General features: G+C 41.3%; 1 protein-coding gene across 1 annotated transcript in view; it reads left to right on the forward strand.

Annotated features, from left to right (window-relative positions):
• The first annotated feature begins 241 nt into the window (after window positions 1–241).
• CDC42SE2 (CDC42 small effector 2) overlaps window positions 242–17,392 on the forward strand; it is a 58,077-nt gene continuing 40,926 nt past the window's right edge. The window contains exon 1 of the mRNA XM_072150755.1: window positions 242–627. The gene's annotated coding sequence lies outside the window, so the exon portion shown is untranslated. The remainder of the gene's footprint in view (window positions 628–17,392) is intronic.

A 17,392-nucleotide genomic window follows, 5' to 3' on the forward strand; every position in this document is an offset into this window, starting at 1 on the left:
TTTGAAGCTTTCTTCATGACAGGATCCATGACAGAGGTGTCACTATTCATTTGCTAGATACATATTGAGAAGAGGTGTCTTACATGACACAGCTGTATGCTATGCTCTGTTCAGTACACTTGCTTCAGTGCCCTGACTACTGGAAATGAATGAGCTGCCTGTGGTGGAAGGAGTAAGGTGACGGTGGGGGATGGGCAGTGGTCCCCGGGTGCGCTGCCCTGTGCCACCACCTGTGGCCGCTCGGTGTGAGGTGCCCGGCCTGAGCCTTGTCTCCTCCTCCCAGCAGCTCTGCAGCTCTGATCACTCACACACTGACTCACACGCCGAGGGAGGGGGAGATGTGAAGCCATTCAATTCCTCTCCAGCAGCCATCTTCACTTCCTCTTCTCATTCCTCCCGCTACACAGCACTGATATCTGCCGTCCGTCTCCTCCGCCGTGGTCGGGACAGTGCGGCCGGCTCCGCTCACCGATCCTACTTGTCTTGTCTGGCGGATCGGCAAGGCGGGAGGTGACCCGGATTTGTGAGGGCGGCGGAGCGGGAGCAGCACAGGGAATCCCGTACATCCATCCTAGAAGCACCGGGGGGATACTGAGGGGTGACGGGAGGACAGCAACCGAGACACCGGTGAGTGCACGGCGGCGGATGATGATGATGATGGGAGCCATTAACCCTTCACTGTACCTGGGAAGAAATCAGTGTGTGCAGGGGGCGGCGGAGCATCACACGGCTCCTCACTCCGTGTGACACCGGGCAGCAGCACACTGACCGCTAACAACATCATGTCATAGAGATGGCCTCTGGGTGGATGCTAAAGAATTGATTCATCATTGTGTGTGTATATATATATATATATATATATATATATATATATACCTCAGGTCTATGTATGTATGTATATCTGTATTTGTATACACACAGGTAGTAGTGTGTGGCACCTGTGCTGGGTGCAGTTCTGAGGTTGCACTGTGTGAACATGTACCACCTGTACCCCCTCCTGCTGCTGCAGACATCGGCCAGTTCAGGCCCTGTACACAGCACGGTGTGTGACTGACACCTCTATACATGTACGTGTGTGGGTGTGTACACATATATATGTGTATGTGTGTGGTTTGTAATCCCTGTTCATTTATCATGCTCCCATATTTTACTACCTGCTGTGTAATTGATAGACTGTTTTAGGCTGTAGTACTATTAACGATAATACACCCCATGTTACCTGTACATCCGCCCTGTCATAAGCTGTGACCACAGTGATAATGGCTCTATAAATGACCTAGTGATTGTTTTTTCCTTTTTTGTAGAGAATAATGGCTGCTATTGTTGTCAGATAATCTTTATTGTGGTGTGTAGAGTGTAAATAGGAGTCTTGTTTACTTGTCTGACAGAATGCAATGACATTTACATCCTATGTGGAGATTGCTGTGTACTAAAGTCTATGGTTATTACCTATGTCACACAAACATAATATACATGTATTACACTCCTATGTATTACTGCTGTAAACCCCCATTACCAAACAGACACCATTATAGATAAGTATATGTTCAATCTGCCCTATTGCACTTCTGAGGGGAAATTGTCACTGCTAAATGTCCGCCATGTGTATGGACATTTGTACTTGAGTGAAGCTTGGACAGATAAAGGGGCAGTTCACATGGCAGTAAGCATACTCAAATGATTCTCTGAGTAGAGGACAGTGCATACAGGGTCATACTGGGACTCGCACCATCATAAATCACTATGATGTAGTGAATTCAGTTCAGCCAGGCTGCACTCCTTCTAGTAAATGTGGGTTTTGCATAGAATCTGTTTTCTAGGCTTCTTGTTTTCCGTCCTCAATGAAACAAAACCCCATCCTTCAATTTGCCAGAAGTAGTCCTGAACTAGCCCTTTGTACAATGTTTATGCACCCATGCTTTCTGTGCATAAGGTCAGGGACAAATGGGGTAATATTATTGCTGTTTAATTGTGCAGATTTAGGCTTGAGAATGGTTTTGGCAATATAAAGCTATTAAAAATAGGGAAACAGTTGTTTGGACCCAGCAACATAAAGCTGGATGCTGGTTTTCAGGCACCAAACCTGGTTATGTTAACAGCGTCTCTTCAAATACTTTGACCCCCTAAAACTGCTGACTGCTGTTTTAGAAACCTACTGCCCACAAGTGAGTCCGACAAACTCTCTCACTGCGCTAATGGGATTTTCTAGACCAAACCTACAATCTCTAAACTCAGCATGTCTGCTCAGTTTATTCATTTTAGGCTCGGTCCGGTAAATCCAACACGTGCAAAGTGAGTTTCCGGGTTCAAACTCGCTGGTACGTAACAGAACTGAACATAGTTGTGTGCGGCGGTTTTAATGTTAAAATTATTAAATGGACTATATTTACTTGTCGTTTTTTGCTACATGTAAAGATATTGTTGTCTTCATGCACATTACACTAGCTCAGTATCTGGCATACTGAGTTAAGTGTTTTGGCTTAATTCACAGCTGTAAACACTGCATGACACCATGTTTTAGGCCTTTTACCTTCTATGTTTATTTTATTACACATTAAACTCAATGGGATAAACCATGGCAAATCCATATGAAGACGGTGATAGGAGATGCTTCACTGCCTAGAAGTAATAATCTCTGTGGCATTCTCCATCTTCTGCCATATTACACCACCTGACAGAGCACCATATAGCGGCACACAGAGTCTCTGGTGGTTCTGTACTACAGGCGGTCCCCTACTTAAGGACACCCGACTTACAGACAACCCATAGTTACAGACGGACCCCTCCGCCCACTGTTACCTCTGGTAAAGCTCTCTGGATGCTTTACTATAGTCCCAGACTGCAATGATCAGCTGTAATGTGTCTGTAATGAAGCTTTATTGATAATCCTTGGTCCAATTACAGCCAAAATTTTGAAACTTCAATTATCATTGGGACAAAAGAAAAAAATGTGTCTAGAACTTCAATTATAAAATATACAGTTTCGACTTGCATACAAATTCAACTTAAGAACAAAGCTCCAGACCCTATCTTGTACGTAACCCGGGGACTGCCTGTATAGAGAAAAAATCAATGGCCAAAAAACAATCACAACTTTTTATAATTTCTTACTGTAAATTTAAGGAAGATCAAGATATAGAGAAGAGAGAAAACATTGGTAATTGGCACCCTGTGTCTTGCATTTTGACAATATAAGACACTGGGTGCTGATTGCCAATCACATGTGTTGCATTCAGGCGCATATGTAATCGACCATGGCCTGTGTGTTCTGATTCTGTTTCAAGATGGAATAAAAACGCTATTGTGTCACAGCACCCTAGAAGTTATTGATGTCCACATTGGTCCAGATTAAAAATTCTTGGTACCCGTGTCTGAAAGTAGTGGTGGTCACACAGTGAACTGCTGCTCCATTGATTTTTGTGGGAACGTGGCAGAGTACAGAGCTTTGACAGTCTAAAGAGAATGAAATCGGTGCAATTGCTTCTCCATTCTTCTGCTGGTTTGAGGGACCTCAATCCTTATGACTGGTGAGGTTCTGACTTCTAGGATGGGGGATATCATTTATTTATGGGTTTATGTTGTAGTAATAATCTTTATTTATATAGCGCCATCATATTCCGTAGTGCTTTATAAATAATATTGGACAATATAATAAAACATGACAGAGTACAAAGATTCATATGGAACAAAAGGAGTGAAGTCCCTTCTCGCAAGAGCTTACAGTCTATGAGGAAGAGTGGGGTGACATGAGGTAAAATGCTTATATAATGATCAAGCCATTCTTCCTAAGGGAATAGAACAAATTTTAAATAGAAGTGCTGTCGCTTGACCCAGTCATCTTATATACAAAGTCCAAGGTGAATGGGACTGCAGAAAAGCCTGAAGCTTGGGGCCTCTGGTTGCTGGATGACAGATGGAAGGAGGACACAGGACGGGTTAGTAAAGAAAGTTGTGCCATATCTTCACACAAACTTTTATTTAACATGATCAAAAAAACTAACAAAACAGCTAGAACGTGGTGAATGAAAACATGGCCTTGGGATCTGGCTTGTTTATAGGAAGACCGACCTGAATACTCAGTGTAAGAACAGTGGTAATTATAGAACTATATGATAATAATTATGCCACCATTATAATGACGGTGGACATCCCCTTTCCTGGCATAAACTTCAATCTATATACTGTATGTGTGGTAGCAGCCTGTCACACATTGCTGTCTACTAAGTAATTGCCAGTGTAACAGGAGCAAACAGGGCCGGCTGGAAATGTTGTCATAAGGTGTGGCTGCTTATGGGCACCTAACAAAGCTGTAATACACAAGTATGTGTCACAAGGTCTGGAATGTATGTACGCCATGCCACTGGCCAAGGAGCACCGCTGGCCAACGCATTTCTCACATCCAGCACCTATTCCTATCTAATGAGAGATTGGGTTTCCAGAAATGGGCAAATAGTTACAAGAATTACCTATTGAAATGAGCCCATAGATAGCTACAGAATTTGATGTCACTATAGAAATAAAAAATTATTATAAATATTTGGGTGTGCTTATAAGGTTATATGTACTGATTTTACTGTTAGCACAGTGTAGGCAGAGCCAGTCCGCCAGAGAGCATTAAAAAATACTGATCGTTGGAGGCAAGAAGCGCTTAGCTTTGCATATTTTAAAAAGTGTTATTTCTACTAAATGTGGCCGTTCTACAAAAAGAAGTTTTCTGGCAATGGGCACAGAACGGGAGATGAGTTGTAAGCATCTACCAATATGATGATAAATGTCCTTTAATGTCATTGAACAAAGTGTGAAAAGCACATTCGCAGATCAGTGGTCACATGATAGAAATTGGATGTTAAATCTTACACCTCTGCAAGGGCTACACATATAAACAGTTGATACCATGCGCAGCCCTTTAGCCGAGCAGACTATGAGTTGTACAGAGCAGGACACATGTGACTTATCTTGCATTCTTGTGATTGACAAGAAGACATCATAAAGCAGTGAATGAAGTACATAAGGTCACACGTGATTCAGCTTGGTTTCATTTATAGGCTTTCTGTGTGTTTTACGGCTTACTTATAACTTTAGCTTGGTCATTTTCTCTGAAGCACTTTATAAACTAGGATGACCAAGTAATGGTACAAGTTTATGTGCCTTATGAAGAATTGTTTTATAGAGGTTTGTTCCACTGACTAAAAGTAAAGGTTTCTGTATTAGTTCTTAGTCATTCTGTGACTTAACTGCTGTTGCCATAGATCGTACATCACTATATTTAACCATAATTGGGCAGTGTTCCCAAAGTAACTTTTATTTATTTTTTTAAACTGTTTTTATAGGAGGGAACTCAGATTTCACGGTATCCACATTTTGTGTTTTGGGTAAGATGGTGCGGGTACCTGGAGTAGAGTGTACCATGTTGAGACAAATAGCCCAGCCTACTATATTCTAAGTTTTGCATATAGGTTTGTTTTGTCTATTCCTGCAAGATGTAAATGCAAAGCAAACTTATACATAGTAAACAGATGTAGGCTGTGTAGCCAAACACACTTAAACCATTCAAACTGGCCTTACATATTCAGTAATATCCTGTGAAGGATGGAAAATAGCTCTGGAAACATTCTCTATAAGAAGGATCCCTCCTGGGAGAAGATGTCTAACCTCTTCCTTACCAATTATTCCACTGCGTTATTGGTCAATGAAGATGATCAAGTATTGATAGTTTTTACCATAAGGAATATTATTTGAGTGAAACTTATCAATTGATTTTTTTTAGACTTTGCGGATAATCTACATGATATGTTTGATTTCTTGGAATAGTTGTTCACATTTTAGAATTCCAGTTGTATCAGTATGACATCATATGTAGTCCAATGCTTTATATTGACATTTAGGTTGTAGTCCATAAAATAGATGGCCATATATGGCCATTGTCAGGGTATTAAGTGTCCTTTTCTAGAATTATTTATGTTAAAACACATCTGTTTGCTTATAAATAAAAATCACCTGCAAAGTCATATGCATATGAGCTGAGAATAGTTGTGAAGAGCCCGAGTTTAGGCAACCTGCACAGGAATTATTGTTACAATGATTACAATGACAGCACTGAAGCTGGGCTGGCATTCTGTTTCTGTATGATGCAGACTTCTGTCCACTGTACTGTGTTCGGTCTGTGGGGTCTGATCAGCACCCGGGTCCTTTTACACACCCCAAGCATGTTCGTTTGCATGGGATGCTGAGAGTCTGGAGGGGGGTGCCCATATGTAGTACCACATGCATATGGTATTGTCTTAAAAATAAAAAAAAATAAGAATATCAGATAGCAGTCAGATACAGTAAGTTACAACAACTAGACATTTATCTGCAGCTTGAATTCCCAACTATGTATGTAACTGCTAGTATCTCAGTTTCTGTAGATCACAATACTACAAGCCTGATGCATTTTGTAAGATGAGATTCTTGTCTTTAGGCCCCATGCACATGAACGTATGGGAGATGTATGTACGCCCGCAAGCTTATTTCCCCCATAGACGGCACACGTGTGGCACTTTACCGCTCCATACCCAGGGAATAGATAGGACGTGTCCTATCTTTCCCCGTGTTTCGGGCCGTGCGCCGTGGATCGCTATGGAGAAGGGAGGGGTCACCCCTCCTCCTCTTCATTGCGGCAGATGAATGGCCCTCCGGCCGTAGCACTACGGGCATATGTCAGTGTGCATGGGGCCTAAAGATGATACCAAAAGCATGGTTCTAGGTGTTATAAGAGCCCAGGAAAGAGGCGCCTGAAGTAATACTCCCACTACAACCTCTGAGAGAATGCATACAATGTAGAATTGCTTGAAGTTCTTGCTACTGCCCTGCAAATTGTCTGGTATATTTCCTGTCATCACAAACGGTTTTTCTCCCATTCAGAAAAATGTGTATAGTTAACATGGAAGGAATGCTTTTCAGCACATATTTGTATATAAAATGGGTTTTACATGTATAAAATACTGGTATGCAAGTATTTACTATTCTAATCATCCACACTGAGCCTGGATGTTGAGATTATGGCTGGCAGCTGTTCATGGAGATCAACAGTAAAACATGTAGAAGGGTTCCTGAAGTATCTACCTCTAATAGTACAGTCAATTCACTTTTACTTAAAGGCGGTGTCCACTTTCAGCAAATAATTGATATTTGTTTGTGTACAGTTTTACAATTTTCCAATATACTTTCTTTATCAATTCCTCACAGTCTTCTAGACCTCTGCTTGCTGTCATTCTAGAAGAAGTTTCACAGTTTACCGCTCCCTGGTCATGTAATATCTGTCACAGTAAAACCGCACCAAGATATATAGCTTGAAAGCCCAGTCATATATGTGTGTATGTATGTGTATATATAATTTTTTCAAATGTATTTTCTAATCTTACTTAAAGGACACCTGTCATCAGGTCTGTGTCACTAGTCCTGTCACCTCTACCTGTTGGAGCAGCTCACAAGGATCCCATCCCAGCCTTTATCTAGTTATTTCATACATTATTCATTGTAAAATCATCTATTTTTTATCATGTAAATGAGGCTGGTCACATGGTCAGAGGCAGTGATGTCACTCCTGTTACCCCTCCCCTCTCCTCCCCCTGCTCATGTCTGTGTGTAATGTATAGTAAAGCATGGCTAGTGTGTGTGCTGCATCTGCTGACATGCTGCATCCTCCTAATATACAGGTGAGAGACACAGACATCAGCTGCACATGAATCTGACATGTTCTGCTGTAACATGGAGCTGCTGTATCTCTCCTAAACACACACACACATGCACACACAGGCTGCAGGGGGCACCAGCACCAGGAAGCACATCATTATACAGCCTCACATCATTACACAGGCTGTCAGTCATGCATTGGGGGTGTGGCTGTGCCTCCCACTCATGAATAGAGTGGACAGCTTGAATATGCTAATGCTTCATTGTACATTTCACAGGTCATTTGCATACAGCTTTAGGACCTCATTGCTTAGGTTTACAGGCATGTAGAGGGACAATGAAGGGATAGAGGCAATGCTCTCTAATGGCAGTTTATGAAAATATATTTAGTTTAGGGGGGTTATTTTGCATGACGGGTTCTCTTTAAAGGGAACCGGTCACCAGGGACATCATTTTCACTAAAAACAGGTTGCAAAAAACCATTACAGCTGCACTGTAAATATGCCTTCCTGCTTTCTCTTAGCATTTGCATTACAATATAATTGTGTGTTCTAACTTGTCTTGCACCCTGTCAGAATCCTCTGTGTAGTCCCAGGGGTTGGGTTTTGGTTTGGACGCATTTCACAAAACATGTGACCTGTCTGTGCTGCAGACTGCTCACCCCCCACTTTGTGCTCCTGTACAGCTCCTCCCTCCATCACTGATGTCATCTCACCAGGATGTGACCTCTGTAAAGGAGCAAGATGGAGGAGCTGTACAGGAACACAAAGGTGGGGAGTTGAGCAGTCTGCAGCACAGACAAGTCTTATGTTGTCTTTTGAAATCCACCCAAACCAAAGCCCAGCCCTGGGACTACACAGAGGATTCTGTCTGGTTGCAAGGTAAGTTATTACACACAATTCTATTGTATTCTGTATTCTAATGCAAATGCTTAGAGAAAACAGAAATACATATTTGTAATGCAGCTGTAATGGGCTAATTCAACCCATCTTTAGTGAAAATGATGTCCAGGGTGACAGGTTCCCTTTAAAGGATAAAACTAATCCTGTGTTTTAAGTCGAATGCATTATGTACTGTTGACTATAACTAGGGAAAAAGGAAATAAAACATTTGCTTTTATTAGAAAATTACGAATCAAAGCTTCAGTGTGGATTCTCTGGTACCAGGACATTGGCCCATTTTTTTTCTTTGCACTCATTTTGACAAATCAGTTTTGTTTGTGACCATAGCAACCTCAGTTTTGAGGTTAGGGCCTCTGCGTCTAGACATCTCAACAGTAACAGACTGTCTTATTTTGCATTTCTTCTGTAATGACTTTTGTTCCAAAGTGGAACAGTAGGTTATTTTTACCCCAATAAGACGGTCGTGTCCCTTCCTGACAGCACAGTGTGCCCAGCCTGGAGATGAGCCATGTGATTTCAGGGCACCACTTTATTGCCTCCTTGGCTTTATTAAAACATCACTGGCAGATGTCTTCATTATTGCTTCTATAGGACCCTGAGGTCAGTGCTAATCTTTTAGTATTTTGTTAAGTGACTGAATTGTGAAAATGGCTGCACGCAGGGGAAATCCACTTGCCATGTATGTAGAGGGTTACAGTATATAATATACACTGCTGGCATATTAATTCAGTCATTTCAGTCTCCTGTTGTCTCATAATGTCTACAGAGTATAAATTTAGCTTTTGGCCTAGATTTCGCTTTCCTATATATTCTGGAGTCAGTATGATCTCCGGATAGCCCCAAAGCCTCATTAATAGAAGAGATGATTGAATAGTCAATGACGGAAGATGTGTGTCACTTCTCTGCGTTGTGCATTGTACCTGTTCTCACTGATATGTGTATGTAGGCTTGGTCTCCTATAGACTTGCTGTATGGTTTTGCCTTATATTGTTCCTTTGTGAATGGGCATATTTCATCAATTCCAAAACTACACATTCCACAGCACCTCTCCTCTGCTCTGAGTGACTGCTGTATTATACAAAGAGAAGCATGCTACAGCAGTTGCTCAGGGCAGTGTAGCATTGCAGTCCATACTTCACACCTAAGCGTGAGGACATCCCCCTCCTGCTCCAAGTCCAGCTACAGTCTTGGAATATAAACCCATTTTTCCCAGAATGTCACATTCTATATATAGATTACACAGGATCACATCAGTGGTGAAAGGTTATGACAGCTCATCCCAGTGACCTTTGTACAGGTTATGCCTAGAACACTCTTAGCCCCATAATACACTACAGATAATAGAATCAACAAGTGTGCCACCAAAAAAATAGTTTGGTAAGAAAGAATGTTTTGGGATCTAGATGTTAATGATATGAGACAATTCCCTTTTACAAAAAATGTGTATTGTCAGCCTAGCGTTGCTAGTCCTTCTTAATAGTCTAGATTCGAGGTAACAAGAATTGGGGAATTCCTCTACAAGTCATTTTCTTGAGCTTGGGGGATACTTGAAGCATCAGACATAAGGTTAGGGATTTCCAAGCAAAATATCAGTTTTTCTATAAAGCTGACCAATCCTTTCCAATGTAGATCCAAAATATAATTTGCTCACTGTCCTGAAATGATGACTTACTATACAGTAAGCAGCCTGTGTCTGTATTACACTAGTAGTTTTGTAAGTTCAGAGAACCGTCTGCCCCAATGCTCCATAGAGACTTGAAACAGCTGCTGAAGCTCTGCCAGTGCCAAGCACATTTATACTGGCTCCTGCCAAAAGTGTTCTTAATATGCCTTAAAATGCTGAAAAATGTATGATTTCAGCAGCACTACCAGCCTCTCAAACATTCTTCAGACAGTTCATCCGTTATTATGTTGGGTCCCACTTAATTTGGGCAAGGGTTATGAGCGATCACTGTATCCATGCCATGACTTCAGCATGGGCATATTGTCAGCCAGCAGGGTAATCCTGTTTTCACAGCATGACCCAATTGCACAGGAAACTGAACAGCGCTAGATAGTAGACAATATAGGGAGAAGATAGTTATCCCGAATGTTGACCAATTTATGGTGCCAGTTCTGTAAGTCATTCTAATTTTCTGTTTGTTGACAGATAGGATTTAGCTTTCTGGAGTTTTGCTTTAAATTTACAGGCAGCCCCTGGGTTACTTACAAGATGAGTTCTTTATGTAGATCTAGACAAAAAAATTTATTTTTGTCACAGTGACAGTTGTATTTTCAAAATGTTTTGCAGTAATTGGACCAAGGATTATCAATAAAACGTCATTACAGACACCTTACAGCTGATCATTGCAGCCCGGGACTACAATGAAGCAACCAGAGAGCTTTAACAGAGGTCACTGTGGGCAGAGAGATCTGTCTGTAACTAGGGGTCGTCTGTAAGTCAGGTGACCTCCTGTATATGTGAAATAAGCTGTGTACATCTTTTTTTCTTTTACTAAGCACAGTGCACCCTGTTGCATGTGCCCCAAGCATCACATGATCAGCTAGATCTAGTACAACCTCTTCTTTCTCTGTATTTTCCTAAGTATTACAAATTTATATTGACCTCTACATGTGGCAATCCCCCTTGCAACTATGGCATATATTACTATAGAAATTAGATTTATTTTTGCTTGTGATCACTTGAAATGGCTTCAGTGATTATCCATTCCTCTGTATATATACTCCAGACCATTTACCTGTATTTTCCTGCCTTTGTTTAAAGACAAAGCCATCACATGTATAATACATGCCTTTCAATGTACAGTAAGTATTCCCAGGGAGATGGCAAGATACTTTCAAGGCTGAAGTCTTATTGTTTATAAGGCCAGGCTAGTGGATGTCATAGAATTTACTGATGCAGAGCTCATATCCTAAAATTAGACTGTTTGTTTCTAGCAGTACACAGGATGTACTATCATCTCTACACTCGGTGGAGTCCTGCCAGGTCTTACAATTGCATTAGTAGATGATGATGGGTCACTGTAATATGGGTACAATGGAATCTTGTCTGGCCGGAAGAGTCATGGCTAATGGAAGCAGTCATCAGCTTTTACATTTATACCAACTTCTTATTCTGATGCATGTGGAGATGCAAATGAACACCTTGGTGTTTTCATAAATTCTATTTATAGTAATTGGTATCTCCATGGCCGATTTACTGTAATTAGTAAGTTTACAAAAAAGGCTGAAATAGTTCCTCCAGATTTAGCTACATGGATGAGAAGGTTACTTGCATCCATTCTCTTTGGCACAGTAGCGAAGTCCCATAGAAAAACCTATACCATAACTAATCCGGGGTGTAACTACAGGGGTAGAAGCTATAGCGGCTGCTATGGGGTCCATAGTGTCAGGGGGCCCGGCATCTGGGGTTTTGGGTGTATATATGCTGTATGTCTGTTTATATGTTGCATGGGTGCATATGCTGTATGTACATATGGTATGTATATACTGTATGTATATTTGTTTTTGGGGTAAGTGGGGCCTCATTCAGAAATCTACATGAGGCCCTGCCTCTCCTATTTACGCCCCTGAACTGATGCTTCTGTTATCTTTTTTGCATCAAATGTCTCCCAGCAATAGACAAAATGTTTCACATGCTATTTTAATCTGTCTGGATGTGGACAACAGACTGCTACACAAAGTTTACCAGAAAGTGACCAGTAACGTGTAAGAAGAAATGATGAGAGTCTTGTATGACAAAAAATAAAACGCTATATGTGTCATCAGTGGGGAACCTAGAGGTAGGAACCTAAAATTGCTTATCCTGTCTTGTGAAAGTTTCCTGGGGCCAAAAGCGTTGGGGGATTGGGGTTCATGCTTTGACCAATCGCTTCATTGGACCCGACATGTCACTACATGAGTGAGGTCTCGAGGTGCCGCTGATACCACCGATTTCCCAGCAGGCCAAATCTGCTGAAGACATCACAATGCTGAAAACGAGAGCTTATGTATGTGGGTTACCTCTGCCCCAGTGGGTTTTCAAGAATTTCTGGAAAATCTTTTTAGTATGTATCCAAAAATCTAGCCATATACAAATACGAAAATATATCAACTCATATCTTTAGAAATCCATCAATATACAGTATAGTTAGACAAATAATAATCCATGCCAGAAAGAAACAAGCATAACCCATGCCCCCCAAAACCACCCCCCACAGCCACCCGGAGAGGAGAAGAAAGAAGGAAAAAAAAAAAAAAAAGGGAAAAAGAAGCCTACAACTCAGTCTTGAAATTCGGGCTGTCCAACCATCCATATCTTTTCTCCATTTTTCCACAAACCCATTTCGTTTAGCTGTTATAATTTCATAGTGCTTACACTTTCGCACCTCTGCCACAAATTCATGGAATGAATGGTTCCCCCATTTACCTGCAATGATCAACCAGGTCAGGAAAAGGATTTTATATATAACATATCTTTTCTTCAAGTTATCGCTATTTAGCTCAAAAAGTGCTACCTGAACAGAACAGAGTACCACCGATAACCTCTCTCCAATAGTACGCACTCTCTCGGGAGCACCTACGACAACTCAAGGTCTCCTTCAATTTCATCCTAAAAAGCCGATTATGGGAATAATATAGCTAATGCACAAAATTAAATTGTACCATTCAATGGTTTCATGATAGGGAGGACAACGCTACCCCACTATAACATCTTTCCCATGCCTCAGTGGACAGAGTACCCAACAATTCCTGCCATTTTCTCTTAGAAGGGTGATTTTTGCAAACCCAAAATAATCTGCTTATATAAAGAAGATTCCCTTTTTACATACTATATTATTGGATAAAAATTGTTTACCTATACCTGTTTGAAAAGCGTGCCGAAGTTGAAAATACTTAAAATAGCCAGTGTCAAATCCCCTAAAACGAGTGCTAAACTCTTCAAAGTCACATAAGTTAGAATTTGTAATTATCTGTGAAAAAAATCTTAACTCCCTTTTGAATCCAGTACCCACTGTCTGCGATGGCACTAAATTCCCTAAAGTGAAAATTACCCCAAATTGGTGTAAACCAAAAAATCCCTTGAATACCAATTATTTTTTTATATGCAGCCCAACATATATTGATTAACCCTTAACTCCCCGCTCTCTAACAGAAAACATTGAGTCCCTGTCCCCCTGGCTAAGGGAAATAAGTTTAACAAAAGCGCTACAATTCCTTCTAGAGGCTAAAAAGGTCAATAATAGCAAGGAAATAACCAAATAGGTATGGAACCCCCAATCCCCCTGCTTCCCGGGGGAAGTTTAAAGAGGATGTACTAATCCTTGCACTCCTCTTTTCCCAGATCAAATCACTATGTATCCCCTCCAGGGTTTCAAACAATTTATGAGGGACTGGAAAACCTCTTTTAAATTTGTTGCTGGCTGCTTTTATGCATTGCAGATTTTGTGATATTATTTTTGTTTTCCTTTAGATTTGTGTACAGTGGCAAAGCTTAGAGATAGATACAAATAGCTCCTCCTGATTTAGTATTGCCTCAAATCCATGATCTGTCTAAATGGTCAGTTGGTTGTTATTATAGTGGAATCATCACAGTGCCATGTATCAGCCTGGCATTCTGACTGATAACGCGTATAGGATTTATCCAGACTTGATGCAATTATTGAGAAAAACGTAACTGCATCATACAGAATAGCAAATAATAAAAGTATATTCTACATTTTATAATGTTTTACATTTATTTCCAGAAATTCCATTTACATTTATTTCCATAAGGCTACACTTACACAAACGTATGCCCGCCCAGCTATATGTCTGGTGCCATGGAGAGGAGGAGGGGTGACCCCTCCCCTCTCCATAGAAATGCACGGCATACAGGCTGTACACACAGGGAAAGATATGACATGTACCGTACCGCTCCATGCAGCTATTGCAAGTTAAAACTAATTCTCTTGGAGGAGATAGGAATTTAAGGCTGCTGAGAGAAGAAAGTAGGCAGATTATCGCCTTCGATGCCACGGGCACTTTAGGATTGAATGAAAAAAACTATTACAGTGTGTTCCTTTAAAAAGCCCCCTCAGAATATTAGGCTGCCCCCCTTAATGCATCCCGCCTGATATACTCACCTGGATGGTTATCTGAATTAAGACATATACAAAAAAACTATACTCTGCTTAATACAAAATGATGCTTATTATCTATTCTGCTATCTGCCAATGCGAATACATATGATTATGTAATGTTTTTAAACTAGTTGATCTTTGTTTTTATATTCACCGTGTTTTTCACTAGTGTCTTTGACATATGTATATTGTTCCCATGGCAACGCTCGCCGGCGCGTGCGCATAAATTGTGCGCGGCGCAGGTGAGTGACGTCATTGGCTTGATGATGCGCCAGTAGGCGCGAAACGACTCGTCGCCAGGTCCCGCTCCTCCCCGTACTTGCACCCGAAATAAAGATATCGATTGCACAGTAATGGTGAGTGCCGCTTATCCTTTCTTCTTTGGATATTTATTGGACTGTTCGTCACCTTAGCAGAGCACCACCAATAGTGCTATTAGAAGAGGATTGTATTACCGGAGTCTATCTGCAGTGACTATTACCTCCCCGCGATTGGTTTGCGATTGTTATCGCTATAATTCGGATTGTGCCGAGCGCTATTTTCTTTTTATGTTGGATTTGAGGCAGCCTCAATCTGCTGCATTCTTCACGGCAAAGCTAACATTTGTAGAGAGGATGCACAGCCTCTGGAAAAGAAATGTAGTTACCATTCAGATTAACATTGTTGGACTATTGTGTTCTATGTAAGACATAGTTGTTGAAAATAATTTCTCTAATGCTGCCAGCACAGGAACATGTGCTATATCGGACCGCAAATAATGGACCCATTGACCATTGTTTGCAGCCTGTGTGTCATTGTTGTGTGAGATCCACTCATGTATCTATGACTGTAAAAAAGCCGGACCAGCTCCAAGTGATATTGGTAGTGATATTTTGGGGTATGATAATACAGATACATCTATACATCTAATTGGTGCTGGCCATTTCCAGGAATTCTATAAAAGCCGGCCTCTCCCAACATTCCCTGCTGGATCTTTGTGCTATATGCCTCAGAGAAAGCTTGTGTCGTTGCCTAGTGCCTGTTTGCTGATTTCCCATTGTGACCCCGATTCCGTTCCTGACTTTGATTCCGTGATGCCTGTCCTGACCTCCTGCTTTGTACCTGACGTTGATCCTGTGCTACAGGTCTCGACCTCCTGCCTGTCCCCAACCACGATTCTGCCTCACGTCTTTGTACCTCGCCTTGGCCACCACCGTGGACAAAGTCACGACTGGTGGTACCACACCACAGCAAGTCCATCCCGCTTTGCGGTGGGTTCTGGTGAAAACCAGGTGCCACTTAGACTCCGCTCCCAGGTGTCGGCTTACGCCATCGCGGTGGTATGGAGGGTCCACTACCTCAGATCCTGACAATAGTGTTATATGCTACCAGCTGTAAAGGTGTAATGACTGTGATCTTAGAGCCACCTCTGTATTCTGCTCTTTGCTGAGCTGAAAATCTGCTGTATCATAGTGCTGGCGAGGGCACATTCTAGGATCTCTTATCACAATGCACAATAGCGTGGTTTCTGGAAAGAAGTTACATTTACTACCTTGAAGTTAAACTGGAAACAGGAGAGTTCTGTCTATTGGATACATATAACATGCTGGTTTTCCCCTTTTCAATGTCATGTTGGATGATGTGTTCCATAAACGCATTGATCTGATTCCTTTTAGCACAAGCAGAAATATGTAGCAAGTAATAATCAATGTGTCAGTACCTATTTGTGAAATGTATTGTGGCTGTAGTGGATGCATTGCAGATTGATCCATATATGTTCCGCTCTAATATATCTGCTATATAACAAGAGTCGGTGACAATGCCACTGAATACTGACATGGCTGGGTATATTCCTAATGTACTAGCCTGTCAGATGTCTCTTCCCTCCAGCCTTTTCTCTCCCATTCCTCCCCTTAAAAACTGAAGGGTAGGTCAAAGCAGCAGTGCTGTGTATTGTAGCATGTGGTTAAACACTCACATCAGATCACGTTTTGGGAAATATACACTGTAATTGGTTTGTTCTGGCATGAATAGCCAGCAATACACCAAGATTCGCCAAGATTCAGCTGCCAAACTACAGTATTTAGAAAAGTGTAGCGTGCAATATGTTGTTCATGTTTAATGGCAGTCAATGACAGATATATACAATTGTTTAGGCAAACAGCTGCATGCATCTGGTCTTGTGTTCAGCATATGATTCAACTGCACATGAACATGGGACTGGTGTAAATTTTAACCAGAAGCAGAGCCTCAAAGGTGGAACTAGATACATTTCCTACTTTTAGAACCACTTTTTTAAAAAATCATTGTGTGTACTGAATTAAAGGGATTGCCAGCCACATACATTTAAGGCATATGTTATGACTATCTGATATTTGAGGATCTAAACTTAAAGCATCTGACTAAAAATTAGTTTTAGCACAGCTGGAGAGCCTTTGGCAACAATTCTAATAATACCTGTATCATACTACTGGCTTCTTTTTAGTCTTGGATACAGCCTGGTATATCTATCATTCCTTCTAATAAAATCATATTCAGCTATTCCTGAAGTGAGTGGCACATTCTCTTTGTGACATCAGCTAAGGGCGCTGAGGCCAGAGCACTAAGGACTTCCATATGAATCATGTTTGCAATTGGATGACCTACAGCATGTGATGAGTCCTATACTTGTGACATCACTCTAGGTCTTAAGGCCTTTCAGGAAAGCATTTTTGTAATAAACCATCTGCTAGAAGC

This window comes from Engystomops pustulosus, chromosome 1 (assembly GCF_040894005.1).
Source record: "Engystomops pustulosus chromosome 1, aEngPut4.maternal, whole genome shotgun sequence".
In the NCBI taxonomy this organism is placed as follows: Eukaryota; Metazoa; Chordata; class Amphibia; order Anura; family Leptodactylidae; genus Engystomops; species Engystomops pustulosus.